Below are 15,766 nucleotides of genomic sequence, written 5' to 3' on the forward strand. Positions count from 1 at the left end.
TGCCACATTTCACACACAACAGATCTGTTGCTGAAATAACTGCAACCATTGATTTGAATAGGGCTCGAGCTTACTGCAGAAACAACCCCATTCTCACAATGACTACAGTAGTAACTGCAGTAGGTGATGAGGGGAGACCCCCACATGTATAGTATGCCCCCCACACTCTGCTAATAACCTATATACTGTGCCGCCTCCCTTCCCGCCCAGTGATTGCGACACCCCCCTCAGTTCCCAGACACGTCTGCTCTGTCCGCCTCTGCTCCCGTTTCAATAAAGCTGCGACTGTTTGACAGCGTTTCCCTCTTGCCGCGGGGGTTGCTGGGAGTTGTAGTCTTTGTCTCCCAGTCCTGCTCCTCCTCTCATGGCCGGTTCTGTGGGGTCGAACAGAGCAGCGGATAGGGTCGGTGACAGCGGCTGGAGAAGGCCGCCTACCAAGCGGCGGTGCGGCTCGGTGTGAGGTGAGGAGGGAGCCGGCTGCCCGGCGGAGGGGTAGGCCTGGCAGGGAGGGGGCGCTCAGGGAGAGGCCGCTGAGAAGGCTTTGTGAGGCATGGGGAGAGAGTGGAGGAAGTGGTGAGAGTGCGGCCGGGGCTGCAGCGGTGTACACAGGCCTGGCACTGTGGCCCCTGGCCTCCCCCTCAGGCCACCTCCTGTGGCACACTTGTGTTCTCCCCTCCATGCCCTCTGCCATGAAGTGGGCACACCAAATAAAGTGGCAGGGTTCTTGTAGACCTAAAGGGGTATTCTGGCCTCGGGGGGCTGACACTGTTTCTATAGAGAAAAGTTACGCCGCATCCTAATACGCTTCCTGGGTGACTTTCTTATGGTCTTCAAGATCACTGCTTGCAGTATTTGACTGGAATCCTGCATTTTTTATTTATTTTTTACTTAAAGGGGTTTCCTGGGAGTTTTATGCTATCTGATCGTGTCCGACAGCTGGGATCCCCGCCGATCGGCTGTATGAGAACCCAGGGGGGCTCCTGTTAGCGCAGCGGCCTTCTCGTCGCTTTCCTAGGCCAGTGAGGACCCATTCATGGATCACGTGGCCTAGCCCAGCCTCCTAGAAGTGAACGGGGCTGAGCCGCTATACACTGTACAGAGAGGAGGCCTTCTCAAAACAGCTGATCGGCAGGGGTCCCAGGTGTCGGACCCCCGCAGATCAGATACTGACGACTAATCCAGAAGATGGGTCATCAGCTATAAAATCTTGGAAAACCCTTTTTAATACTTGCCGACACTCTCCGAAGAACTGGCACATCTCCCAGGGGCTGCGCTGCCCTCCACTGCCACAGACCATGCCCTCATCAGCGCAGGAATCTGAACTCTGCCCTGTGGTATCTTTGGTGGGCACTATTGGTGTTGGCGTTCTGGCAGGTACCAGTCTTGCTGTATAAACCCATGTTTACATAAGCGTCGGGGGCTCAGTTCACTGCCAAAGGGAGCGTATGGGAGACTAGTGATGAATCTGACTTGTTCACAACTCGTCCTCCTCGAGGGGCGAAGGTCCTGCCCACGAAACTCCCCCCTTCATTGACAGCGCCGGACAGCTCACCTGTAGGAGCGCAAGCTGGGGCCGGAGGGGGTCATTTATTATCCTGAAATACGCCCATAGTAGCCTTAATTCAGGCACAGATTGCGGCGCAAGCGTTAGTGGCACAGATTGCGGCGCAAGCGTTAGTTGCACCGCAATCTTCGACTTTTCCCTGCTCACGCCAGGAAGGCCCGCGTCATTCATCCTTTTCTCCGCCTGTTTCAGGTGTAGAAAATGGTCTTAAATGTAAGACAGCAAGGGAGCTGACCTACATGTAGACTGGCGCTGGATGCGCTGAGGTTGTGGAGATGTCCGCGCCTCTTCATAATTCGGCAGATCCACCGCCAGCTATAGGTGTTATTAAGACCGGTGTCTAAAATGGCGGTCTTAATAAATGACTCTGAGTCTCTGTAGTTGCCACCTGAGCAGCGCGGGTGCCGACTGTGCATGTCCCGCTAACATCTGGGTACACTTCAAAGTGTAGCGGCACATTCGGCATCCGTGCTGGTCAGGTGGCAACGACAGAGACTCTACAATTGTGCGAATGACAGGGGGGGAAGAAGGAAGAGGGATGTCTGTCCTTATCAGTCAAGGCGGAGGGTGGTCTTGAGCAGCCGGGGCAGCCCCTCACCGTTCAGGGAGGCTGATTTTTGTACAAACTTGATTTGCTCATCACTGTTCTGCTAAAAAAAAAAAAAAAAAAAAAAGGGGAGGGGGGGGGAATCCCCAAATGGAAACAGAATGGACCCCATTATAGTCAGTGGGGTCTGTTCAGTTCCGTTGGTTTCAGTTATGTGCCAAATCCGCCACTTCCGTTTTTTTGGTTGGGAGCAGAACAATGGAAATAACTGGTAGTCATGTGAAATGTGGTTGGCACTATCTATATAAAGGGGGCTATAGGGTCTATATCTTTATTTGTGGGGTCTGGATTGTGTTCTGTATTATTCTGGGGTTGGCTGAGGAAAGTGTTATGTGCTAGTTCTGACTTAGGATGGGAGCATGTCCAATATGAAAGGGGGGGGGGGGGCATGAGGGGAACATTTTGCATGGCGTGCCACTGTTTCCCTTTAATGAGGCCGGGCATGAGCGTTGTATGAACGGTCCTTCCTGATAATTGCCCTGTGTAAATGTGCCACCGATGATTGAATAATCGCCTGTTCGTTTTGTGAAAGCCTCTTTCATGTGGCACATAATCATTGTTTACCCCTGTGAAAGCGGGGTATGCTGCCAGCAAACAGTGGAAGTGCCCCCCGCACAGAGGAGGTTGTTGCGGCATATAGATGCAGCTATCACCTCTGCTCGCGATCAGGCAATTATCAGGATTGTTTGGTTTGTTCCTGACAATTGCCTGGGCGTCAGCCTGTGTAAAAGGGCCTTAAAGGGGCATTCCAGTTATATAATGTTATCCCTGTTTACAGGGTAGGGGTTAAGTATTAGATGGGTGGGGTCCTATCGCTGGGACCTCCACGGATCACGAGAACAGGGGCCCTGTGTGCCCCCGGAAGTGTCGCACCGTTCGTTTCTTTGGGGGTTATGTCCAGCACAAGAAGTCTGCCCTGGTCATGTGACGATCAGAGGCGACTATTCAATTACTACAAGCGGAGATCTTGAAAATGATCCTATGTAAATAGGTAACAGAAGCTTCCAGAACGTTCCATTATACGACGAGGACGCATTTATTAGCTGAATACATCGGGGTCCGGTCTCGGGGCTCCCACACGTGGTCTCCGCGGACAGCACACCTATCCTTTGATATTAATGTGTTTCTTCACACGTCCCTGGTTTTCTTCTAATTGGTGATAAGTAGAAAAACCCGAAGGCGGCGTCATCCAATCGCACTGCGCTATTACAGAATTCTTAAAGGGAACCTGTCACCCTGAACATGATGTCGGAGCTGAGCAGATTGATATATAGTTTTATGGGAAAAGATTAATCAAAACTTGTAATTTACCCATTTAAATTCCTGCTCATTCTGGGCTTTGACTGACAGCTATCTCTGTATACACAGTCATAGAGGGAAGGCTGTCAATCACTGATGGCTCCGCCTCCCTGACTTTATATTCTACACTGAGCAGGAATTCAATGAATAAATTACTGAATCTTTTCCTATAAGACCGTATATCAGTCTGCTCTGCTCCTCCTGCTCTATAGCACGCTGCCTGCAGCTCAGACCTCATGTTCAATCTGACGGCCTCCTTTAATTCCACTAAGGGATTTTCATGAGCATGGATATTTCTAGATGTAGCTTGCAGTTGTCCTCGGACCAGAACTCTGCCCTTAAGTGGATGTGTTTTCTGTTAGGCCCCTTTCACACGGGTGAGTTTTCCATGCGGGCGCAATGCGTGACGTGAACGCGTTGCACCCGCACTGAATCCTGACCTATTCATTTCAATGGGACTTTGCACATGAGCGATGGTCTTTCACGCATCACTTGTGCAGCATGTTCTATATTCTGTGTTTTTCACGCAACGCAGGCCTCATAGAAGTGAATGGGGCTGCGTGAAAATTGCATAGCATCCGCAAGCAAGTGCAAATGCGATGCGATTTTCACCCATGGTTGCTAAGGAGATGATGTGGAGGTCCATTCACTATTATTTTCCATTATAACATGGTTATAAGAGAAAATAATGGCATTCTTTAATACAGAATGCGAAGTATAATGCTCATCTCATCCACTTTATCGCGCATCCGTTATCGTCTTCTTTGTTCTTCTTGCAGGACCTACAAAAGGACCTGCGCGGACGTCATCACGCTCACCATGTGGTCAGCACAGTGACGTCAGCGCAGGTCCTTTTGCAGGTCCTGCAAGAAGAACAAAGAAGACGATAACGGCTGCGCGATCAAGTGAATGAGGTAATTTTTTATTTTTTAACTTCAAAGGACATTGAACAATACAGAATGCTATTATTTTCTTATAACCATGTTAAAAGGGAAAATAATAACATCTACACAACACCGAACCCAAACCCGAACTTCGGTGAAGTCCGGGTTCGGGTCTGGGTACCACAGTCCGTTTTTTTTTTATCAAGCGCATGCAAAACACATTAAAACGCTTTGCACTCGTGCGGAAAAAACTGAACAACGCAATCGCAGACAAAACTGACTGAAATTGTGTGCGCACTCTCACAGGTTTCCCGCAATGCACCCGCAACGCATCCAGACCAAATCCGTGACGCACGTGTGGCCTCTTTCACACGAGCGTGACGGATTGGCTCCGGATGCGTTCAGGATGCGTTCAGTGAAACTCGCACCATTTTGCAAGTAAGCTCAGTCAGTTTTGTCTGTGATTGCGTTCAGTTTTTCCGCGCGGGTGCAATGCGTTTTGATGCGTTTTTCACGCGCATGATTAGAAACTGAAGGTTTACAAACAACATCTCTTAGCAACCATCAGTGAATAACGCATCGCACCCGCACCTGCTTCCGGATGCAATGCGTTTTTCTATGTAGCCCCATTCACTTCTATGGGGCCAGGGCTGCGTGAAAAACGCAGAATATGGAACATGCTGCAATTTTCACGCAACGCAGAAATGATGTGTGAAACAAAACGCTCATGTACATAGACCCATTGAAATGAATGGGTCAGGATACAGTGCGGGTGCTATGTGTTCACGTCACGCATTGCACCTGCGCTGAAAACTCGCTTGTGTGAAAGGGGCCTTACAGTGAGCGTTGGAAAACCCCTCCGAGCTCCATCCACTATAAGCAGACTATCTAAATGGGCGCACATGAATGGCTTCCATGTGCTGTCCGTTATTTTATTTATATTTTTTTTGCAACCCTTTTGACTTGAATGAGAGGATCTAGTGTGAGAACCAGACCAAGTAGTGGTGAGGAAAATAAATGCTGAGAAAGGTTGGACTTGATGGACCCGTTGGTGTGTATGTGCCAGCGCGGAGTCTGTGTGCTGCCCACTGGACACAGCGCTTGTGTGAGGAGCCGCTAGTACAGTACCAATGAGATGTTACCCACATGCCGTGGAGGTTTTCCATGCAGACATTCACAAGCAATGCAGATTTTTAAACTTGAAGAACATGGATTCTGTCTGACGATTCTCATCTTTGATTTCACCCCTCTCTGTCTTATACATTTAGGCCCCTTTTCACACGAACACATTGCGCCCGCACGGAATCCGGACCCGTTCATTTAAATGGGGCTGTGTACATGAGCGGTGGTTTTCACGCATCACTTTTGCGTTGCATGAAAATCGCAGCATGTTCTATATTCTGCGATTTTTTTATTTTTTTTTATTTTTTATTTTTTATTTTTTTTCACGCAACGCTGGCCCATAGAAGTGAATGGAGCTGCGTGAAAATCGGATGGTTTCTAAGAGATGTTGTTTGTAAACATTCATTTTTTTTATCACGAGCGTGCAAAATGCAGTGAAACGCATTGCACCCGAAAAAATGAACGCGATCGGAAACAAAACTAAATGGCTTTGTTTGCGAAATCGCTCAGTTTTCACTGAACGCATCCGGACATAATCCAGACACGCTCGTCTGCAAGGGGCCTTAGAGGTTGCTGCAGATTTACCCGTGGTATTTGTGGTGGGGAAATCCTCCTGGTGGGCAGGGGGAATGGATTCTTGGGCCTGTTTCACATTTGCCTTAGGGCTCATTCACATGACCGTTTGCAGGTCCGCAATATGCGGGCACCAGCAGTGTACACCTCGCATCACGGATGTGGACCCATTCACTTGAATGGGTCAGCCATCTGAAAGGTCGGCACGGAAGCACGACTGCATTGAATAGGACTGGATCCGTCGGGTCAGCCGCACGGATGGCGTCTGTGCATTGGAGACCCCAATGCGCCTACCGGTCAGGAATATCCCACAGAATGAATACCTGTGGTAAGTCCTGAAGCACGGACACTAATGATATCACCTGCTCAATACTAAGGACATCCTGAAAACATGACTGGTAGGTGGGCCCCGAGGACCGGAGTTGAGCAGCCTGCTGGAGATGTCTGGATCCATAATGGGGATTGGCGGAGATCCTGCGGCAACCTGGCAAACATGCCGAGCAGCGGCCGGACAAAAACTGCTGCACGCAGTGGTGTGTCTGGCCAGTTCTCAGCATATTTGCTGGGTTGAGGCTGGATCCCCCCCCGGTCCACATTATAGCGAATGGGATTGGGCAGCGAAGCGGTTGCTATCGGCAATTCCGGCATGCAGAAAGATCGGACAGCCCGTTTCCTGCTGAAAGTCAAAACGCTAGTGTGAAACCAGCCTAAAAGGCTCAACCTAAGCTGCTAACACAAGATACGGGTCAGTCAGACTCGGTGTATTGCCACCTTCACACCCCAGTGTAGTACAGGGAGATTCACGCGAGAGGCCCGAATATCCGTTAGGTTAGCAATCTGAACAAAACGAATGCGCTGTGTGAACTCGGTTGCATTACATGCGATGCTGGAAGTGGTCTCCGTTTTCCGTCAGACACGTTTTGGCGCAGCGCTCCATGTTCCTGAAGTATCTTTTGAATGAGTGTTCTTGTATTATGTGGCACCCACTTTAGTAAATGGGCCACTGAGTAATACTTGGTGGCACCCAGTCCTCCAGCGTGCCAGCCCCTTTAGATTCGGTGGCAGTAGATTCTTATTTTTCCCTGGCAGTGCCCAGCTTTGCTGTAATTCTGCCCGGTAGGCCCAGTTGTTCTCCTCTTAGGCCAGTCTGTTGCATTGGTTCCTTGTGCTTTGTTTTATCGATCATTCATCCAGTTTATATACGTTTACCTGCAGGCGTAAAGCCATGTTAATTGCATGCCTGGCGCTAGTTGTGAGATCCGTACCTGGCAACTGTTGTTAACACTCTGTGATTCATCCTCTATAATCACCCGAAACAAGACATTGGATGATCATTAAAATGCCAACAAGGTAGTAATGCTCTGGATTCCCTCCTGAACAACCATCTGTATCCGTGAGCTGAGGCTAATATACCGAGAGTATGTGGGCACCCTCCGCATCGAGTTCAGGTGTTCCAGCCAGGCCCATGGAAAACTGGTGCATAAAGTCAAACACACAGCCATGGCGTCTCCACAGACAAACATTGGTGGCCAAATGGGTAGTGTTTTTTTTTTTAATTTTTTTTATTTTTGTAACATAACAAGGTACATTGACAATAGTCTAAACATCTTGCAAAGTGTGTATCCGGTGCTTAAATATCATTACATATGGTACACATCAGATAATGTAAGAGGTAAGAGAAACCGCTTTACATAAAAGTGGTATTCTTAACATGTTAGGTAATGCAAAATACATAGTCACAGTCGCAAAGAAATTGTATTTTCATTATAGTAAGTCAAAGAGTGGTATATAGTGTAGCCTTATTGCTTAGCCCCATTTGGCTTAGTACTGGGCCCAGTAATATAATCCAATGGAATACAGTATATTAAAGTTGGTAAGTGGGCCTAGTCTCCTTTTGAAGTATACCCCCTCTAAACAGCATTTTATAACTCTAATGGACCTAAAAATCCATCATTCTGCGTAACTCGGGTGCCTGAACTTTTGCCATAGGTGCCATTGGTGTTGGAATTTTAGATGCTTCCTAGCTTCCCATGAAGAAAGTTTCTTCAAATCGGAAAATCTGATCAATTTTCATTTTCCAGTGCTCTATGGAGGGAGGGATAGCTGCCAACCAATGTTTTGGAATTAGCAGTGGAGCTGCCATCAACAATTGTTTGAATAAAAAGGGCATGGAACAGTCTGTCTTGTCTAGATCAAGGTTAAGTAGGGCTTTACTTGCTGACATTCGTATCTTGGTTTTGCATATTGAGTTGCTAATCTGGAATATTTCCTCCCACCATACCTTAATAAGTGGGCAGTTCCACCAAATGTGGAAGAAGGTTCCCCTATCAGCATTGCATCTCCAACATACGTCTGAGGCTGTTACTGAGTACATTGATGTAATATCAGGTGTTTTGTACCATCTGGTTAGGATTTTGTATCCGTTCTCTTGTATGCGGACACACCTGGATGAGCAATGTGGGGAGGACAATATTTCGGGTAATATAGTATATGGTAGTTCCTGTCCCAGATCCCTTTCCCAATAGCGGATGAAGGCTGGCTTAGTGGGGGTTGGTGGAATGCTTATCCTTTTAAAAAGCTGTGATATTAGTTTCTTTGGTGGGGTTGGACTAGATATTAGGACCTCAGACCATAGTAAAGGTCGATATATGTCCCCTATCGTGATATGTTGAGAGATAAATGCGTGTATATAAGACGTGGATGAGATATGTCGGGGATCATCATTAAGGATCTTTTGAAACTCCTTGAGCTTAACTAAGGAACCATTAAGATCAAAAAAGGATGTAGTTGGAAGTAACGAGTCTCTTGGGGTACATTCTGTTACCTCGGGCAGTGCTGTCCCCAGGATATCGCTTATGGAAAGAAGAGGAGAGGGGAAGGGAATAGAGCAATGAGATGATTGGAGCCATTTCCACGCATTCAAAGTTGCTTGGATAATTGGGTATGGTGAGGAGGGTAAGTTATATGTGCTTTTGTTACCCAATAATAGAGATCTGAAAGGTTTTTTCACTAGTTCCTGTTCTATTGCAACCCAAGATTTTGTGTTACTGGGTCTAAGCCACTCTACTATTCTAGACAGCAGGACTGCCTTTCCATACAATTCTGGGTCTGGTAAGGCTATACCCCCAAACCGTTTAGGGCGTGCTAGAAGTTCATAGGATAATCTTGCCTTCTTTCCTCTCCAAATAAATGAGCGAAAAAGTTTTCTTAATGCATTATAATAGGTTTTGGGGACTGGAATGGGAAGAACCTGTTGTAGGTAGGTAAGGCGAGGAAGTATCAATGACATAAGAAGGTTTTTTCGGCCAAACCAAGAAATGGTTGGTATGTCCAGTTTATCTATACTGGCTGAAATGTCATTTAGTAATGGGGAATAATTTAGTGTTTGGGCTAATTTTAACCCCTAGATAAGTTACATATGGGGAGGACCAATTGAAGGGTGAGTTTCTTTTTAAGCGGGCTTGAGTCGATTGGGGGATCCCCACACACATTACTAGTGATTTTTGCTTATTAATTTTAAAATTGGAGAAAGAGCTATAAGTCTCCAGATGTTTTTGTATTATGTGTAAGGAGTCTTTGGGGTTGGAAGTCATGATCATGATGTCGTCGGCGAATGCAGCCACTTTGTGATCTTTGCCTCCCAACGCCACACCCCGAACACCCTCGTCTTCTCTCAATTTTAGGAGAAGCGGTTCTAATGCCAGTACGAAAAGCAAGGGGGATAGGGGGCATCCCTGCCTAGTGCCATTTTGGATAGAAAAGGGGTCTGATAAGTCGCCATTAATCAAAACAGAAGCTGATGTCTGAGCATACATTGCAAAAGTGGATTGCACAAAGGGATCAGGCAGGCCAAATCTACTAAGGACGTGTCTCAGGAAAGACCAATCAATTCTGTCGAACGCTTTTTCTGCATCCGTGCTCAGCAGAAGAAGACTAGAACGGTTTGCAGAGAGTTGTATTATGTTCAGTACTCTGACTGTATTATCTCTTCCCTCTCTACCTTTGATAAAGCCTACCTGATCCCCATGCACTAATGATGGAAGAAGAACTGATAATCGATTAGCCAACAATTTTGCAAGCATCTTAAGGTCGATATTGAGGAGGGAAATAGGTCTGTAGTTGGCACAATGTTTAGGGTCTTTTCCCTCTTTAGGGATCAGGGTAATATGGGCCTGTGTCATATCTCTAGATAATTTCTCCCCCTGTAGGGTTAGGTTACAAACCTCCAAAAGATGGGGGAGTAAGTATTTTTGGTATGTTCTATAGCAGGGGTCAGCAACCTTCGGCACTCCAGATGTTGTGAAACTACAATTCCCAGCATGCTCCATTAATTTCTACGAGAGTTCTTAGAAGAGCAGAGCAAGAATGCATGCTGGGAGTTGTAGTTTCAAAACAGCTGGAGTGCCGGAGGTTGCTGACCCCTGTTCTATAGTATTGGACAGGGAGGCCATCAGGGCCGGGACTTTTTCCAGAGGGTGTCTGTTTTAAGGCAGTTGTGAGTTCCTTAAGAGTGAATGGGGAGGAAAGTACTTGTTTCTGATCTTCAGGAATGGTTGGTAATGAGTGTATCTAGGAAGGAGGAAAAAACAGAAGCCTGTAATTCAGGAGTGAGTGTTTGGGGCAGATTATATAGAGCTTTGTAAAACTCTTTAAACTGGATACCTATTTCTTTAGAGGAATATAGGGGTGAGCCTTGTGGGGATACTATTTGATGGATATAGTTTGCTGCCCTTCTATTCCTTATCCTACTCATCATAAATCTGGATGTTTTATCTCCGTGGGCGAAAAATTTGTGTTGCGAGTTCAGGAAGAGTTTGGTTGTGGATTGTTGTAGCATAGATTCCAATTCCGCTCTATAACCAGACAACTCTTGAAGTTGTTGCTCGGAGAATGAAAGTTTGTGTAGGGACTCTAGTTTTTGTATTTTCTGGCATAGAAAATCTAGTTTTTTGTTCCTCTGTTTTTTTTGATAAGCACCCAAACTTATGAGATGTCCTCTAATATAAGGTTTGTGGGCATCCCATACTGAGAGAGCAGAGATGTCAGGGTTTTTATTTAGGGTAAAGTATTCTTTAAGAAGATCGGCTATTTTGTCCCTAGTGTCCTTATTCCCCAATAACGATTCGTTAAGGCGCCATTTAAATTTGTGGTGTTTGTGGGTTGGTGAAGAGATTGATAGGGGCATGGTCGGAAAGGTGAATGGATCCTATCTGGGGGTTACTACAATATTGCAAGTGTTCTTTGGACACGAAGAGGTAGTCTAGGCGTTGATATGTGCAATGGACATTAGAGTAAAAAGTGTAGTCTGGTGTAGTGGGTAGGAATGTTCGCCAAACATCTATCAGATGAACATTCCAAAACCCTTCTCTAATGTACCTCAGTGTTTTAAGTGCTAGGGCTGATTTTGAGGTTGAGGAGTCTAATTGCGGGTTTAAGGTGGCATTAAGGTCTCCTCCTACTATGGTCAGTTCCTCTGCAAAGGATTTTATGATAGGAAAAACCTTTAGGAACCAGCTGTGGTGACCAGTGTTAGGCGCATAAAGGTTAATAAATGTATAGGTTTGAGGGCCAATAATGCCCTTGACCAATAAATAGCGACCATCAGGATCCTGCAAATGAGAAGTGTAGTGGAAAGGGACTCTCCTCTGGAACCCAATACTTACTCCTCCTGAGGCAGAAGAGTTGCCACCACAGTGGAACCATTGTGAAAAATGGCCATATGATAGGTTAGGGTAGTGGTTAAATTTGAAGTGTGTCTCCTGGAGGAGGAGGACAGTAGCTCCTGATTTGCGTAACAATGAGAAAACCTGACTCCTTTTTTGATGGAGAATTAAAGCCTTTGACATTGTATGACGCAAATAGTAAGTCAACCATTGTGTATAATATGTTGAGCGTTACCTCGCTGAATGTCCTTCCCCCCCCCCCCCCCCCCCCCCCCCAGGAGCCCACGACCTTGCTGAAGATGCTGGGTGGAACTTGGATCAGTGGAAAGGGAACCAGGGGGAGCTTCTGTATCTGATGGAACCTCGGAACATAAATAGATGTACCTTCATAACAAAATGAACAAAATAAACAGAACAGCAGTTAACAGATTGTCCTACATTTCTGTAAGCCAAACAATCAGTCATAGGGGGAGATAAGGTCTGTAGACCAAGTGACTGATCTCTATCACGAGGTAGTTGTGACCTGAACCATAATATTGCATAACTGTAATATTGCGTAACAATAGTATTCAGTGTCTAAGCCACACAAATAAAGTAAAGGTTATGGGAACATAGTAATTCCTATCTGAATTAATCGCGATGGAAAAATCCGCAAAGATAGGATATGTGGTAAAGTGACAGGGCCTAACATTTCAAAGTGGGTATTAGTATTATAACTAAAATCAACAGTCCACCATATAAGTAAACGTAAGGCATAACTAATGGCTAATGAGAAGGTTTTACGTTAGGCTTGGCTGAGTCTTTTAGGTGTCAGCTGGCGACTTCTTTTCCCAGATCTCTGTGCTTTGGGGGTCTGCTGCTCCACGAAGGGGGTGATTGTAGGGACCTCAGGTAGTCCGGTGAGGTCTTGGAACAGCTCCCAGTTTTCCACTCCTAACGGCGGGATTTGTAGTTGATCGTAGAGATTTTCCAATTCCAAGTAAGTGGAGATGTTATAGCGTCTTCCCTCCTGGGAAAAGGATATACCAAAGGGAAAGTTCCACTTGTATTGAATTCTGTGGGAGCGCAACCACTCCGTCAGTGGTTTCATGGCTCTGCGCTTTCTGAGAGTAGATGGGGCCAGATCTTGGTAAATCGTTATCTGTGATCCTTCATAGGAAAAATCAGGACGATTTCTTGCCGCCTCTTGAATCGCCGTTTTAACTTGAAAATTTAAGAATCTACAGATTACATCCCTAGGGGGATCTTCCGGTTTTGGCTTGGGGCGCAGTGCTCTATGGGCACGTTCTATGATAATCTCCTGCTCAAAATCAGGGCCTACAAGCTGGGAGCATATTGCTAGGATCGTGGAGGTTACGTCACCTGGCTGGGCTGTTTCAGTGATCCCTCTAAAGCGCAGGTTGTTTCGGCGCCCCCTGTTCTCCTGGTCTTCCAGGGCGTTGTGCAGGTCGTTTAGGTAAGTGCCACATCTTTGGAGGGAGGCAGAGATGGCCTTTTGGTGCTCCAGAATTGAGGCCTGATGGGATTCAAGTACCTCTACTCTGTCTCATATCTTGCCGTAATGCGGCGATTTCTTCCAGCACAGGCTCCATAGCTTTGCAGAGGGCCTGCTTTAAGTAGTGCCTGGTGATCGGGAGCGAACCTTTGCCCTGCGGCTCCTCCATGTCGCTGTCTTCCTCCGCTCTTTCCAACGGCCGCTCTGTATTTTTCTGTGAGTGGGCAGTCGCCATCTTTGAGTCCCTTGCTACATAAGCTGCAGCTGCCTTTTTTAGGAATTTATCCATTTCTCCTGGCGTAGCTTGCACTTTGTTGGAGGTAGATTGGTCCCCAGCTCTAGCGTTCCCAATCTTTACCATTTTTAGCTGTTTTCAGGCAATATAATAGCTAAGATTGCTATAGATAGAGATCGGTGTTACAGAGCTCAGAGAAGTGCGGCCATCTCAGACCGGCGCAAGCTCCGCCCCCCCAAATGGGTAGTGTTAAAGAGCTCCATGACTTAACCCCGTATGTCGGGTCTTTAAAGATGGCACCCACCCAGGAGTTGAGCGGGCGCCATTGCTGTTGAGTGCCTGCAGTTTTACACAGTTATCGCAGATCACATACTCAGATGCCATGGTCGTTTGCAAATGCAGCATGTGAGAGGTCTTTTCTCAGGGACCATATGACTCCCCCACACCGAGACCGCTTGGTTGCCGTGATCCGAAGCCGGTCATAGCGAAGTGCTGCAGGCAGGACTTTATAGAAACAGTGAATCTCCCATAGGCCACAATGTTAAGCCATTGCAGTCTATGGGAGAAGCAATCAGACGATCACATGTTAAAGTTCCCTGGGGGGGACTAAAAGTCAATGTAAATAAAGTTCTTAAACATCTAAACACCCACACACCATTTTAAAAGAATACCATGAGCATCGACACGTCCCAAAGCTCCTGTACTGTTAATGTAAAAAAGAACCCTGTAAGGTGAACAGCGTGACTCGAAAGAAAAAGCTGATTTGCTGTTTTTTATTTTTTTTTGTCGCTTTACTTCCCAAAAAAAAGTCGTCAAAAGTTGTGCACATGCAAAAATGGTATCAATAAAAACGACAGATCGCCCTGCAAAAAATTAGCTCTGTAGACTTAAATATAGTTATGTGGATCAGAATATTGTGATGAAAAGAAAAAGGGGTTTCCAAAGATGTTTTGGTCAGGAAGAGGTTAAGGCCCCTTTCAGACGAGTGAGTGTCACTCTCCGGACTCGCAGCGAGGCACCCGGCCTAAACTTCTAGCACTGCCGGGGTCACGTAGCGTTATATTGATTAATGATGCTATGTAACCCTTAGGCCCCTTTCACACGGGCGAGTATTCCGCGCGGATGCGATACGTGTGTTGAACGCATTGCACCCGCACTGAATCCCGAACGCATTGCACCCGCACATTCATTTCTATTGGGGCTGTTCACATGAGCAGTGATTTTAACGCATCACTTGGTGTGAAAATCGCAGCATGCTCTATATGCTGCGTTTTTCACGCAACACAGGCCCCTTAGAAGTGAATGGGGTTGTGTGAAAATCGCAAGCATCCGCAAGAAAGTGCGGAGGCGGTGCGATTTTCACGCACAGTTGCTAGGAGACGATCGGGATGGAGACCCGATCATTATTATTTTCCCTTATAACATGGTTATAAGGGAAAATTATAGCATTCTGAATACAGAATGCATAGTAAAATAGCGCTGGAGGGGTTAAAAAATAAATAATAATTTAACTCGCCTTAATCCACTTGCTCGTGCTGCCGGCATCTCGTCTGTCTCCTTCTTTGCTGAACAAGACCTGTGGTGAGCATTCCTTGCAGGAACAGGACCTGTGGTGACATCACTGCGGTCATCACATGACCCATCACCATGGTAAAAGATCATGTGATGGATCATGTGATGACCGGAGTGACGTCACCACAGGTCCTGTTCCGTCACTCCGGTCATCACATGGTCCATCACATGATCTTTTTCCATGGTGATGGGTCATGTGATGGATCATGTGATGACCGGAGTGATGTCACCACAGGTCCTGTTCCTGCAATGAATGCTCACCACAGGTCCTGTTCAGCAAAGAAGGAGACAGACGAGATGTCGGCAGCGCGAGCAAGTGGATTAAGGCGAGTTACATTATTTATTTATTTATTTATTTATTTATTTTTTTTAACCCCTCCAGCGCTATTTTACCATGCTTTCTGTATTCAGAATGCTATTATTTTCCCTTATAACCATGTTATAAGGGAAAATAATACAATCTACACAACCCCGATCCCAAGCCCGAACTTCTGTGAAGAAGTTCGGGTTTGGGTAGCAAACATGCGAGGAACATTACAATGTTTTGCACTCGCGCGGAAAAATCGTGTGTGTTCCCGCACCTTTTCCCGCAACGCCCGTGTGAAAGGGGCCTTACAGTTCTGGAATGTATTAGACGACACTGACTTAATGCTGTCAGTGTTATCCAATACATTACAGATCTGTAAGGCCCCTTTCACACGAGCGAGTTTTCTGCGCGGGTGCAATGAGTGACATGAACACATAGCACCCGC

The 15,766-nt window shown here is 46.5% G+C and overlaps 1 protein-coding gene across 1 annotated transcript in view; it reads left to right on the forward strand.

The window, feature by feature from the left end:
* Positions 1 to 339: 339 nt before the first annotated feature.
* The window catches only part of SOCS6 (suppressor of cytokine signaling 6), a 29,805-nt gene continuing 14,378 nt past the window's right edge, over positions 340 to 15,766 (forward strand). Inside the window, exon 1 of the mRNA XM_040433021.1 lies at positions 340 to 461. The gene's annotated coding sequence lies outside the window, so the exon portion shown is untranslated. The remainder of the gene's footprint in view (positions 462 to 15,766) is intronic.

The sequence above is a fragment of the Bufo bufo genome, chromosome 5 (assembly GCF_905171765.1).
Source record: "Bufo bufo chromosome 5, aBufBuf1.1, whole genome shotgun sequence".
Classification (NCBI taxonomy): Eukaryota; Metazoa; Chordata; class Amphibia; order Anura; family Bufonidae; genus Bufo; species Bufo bufo.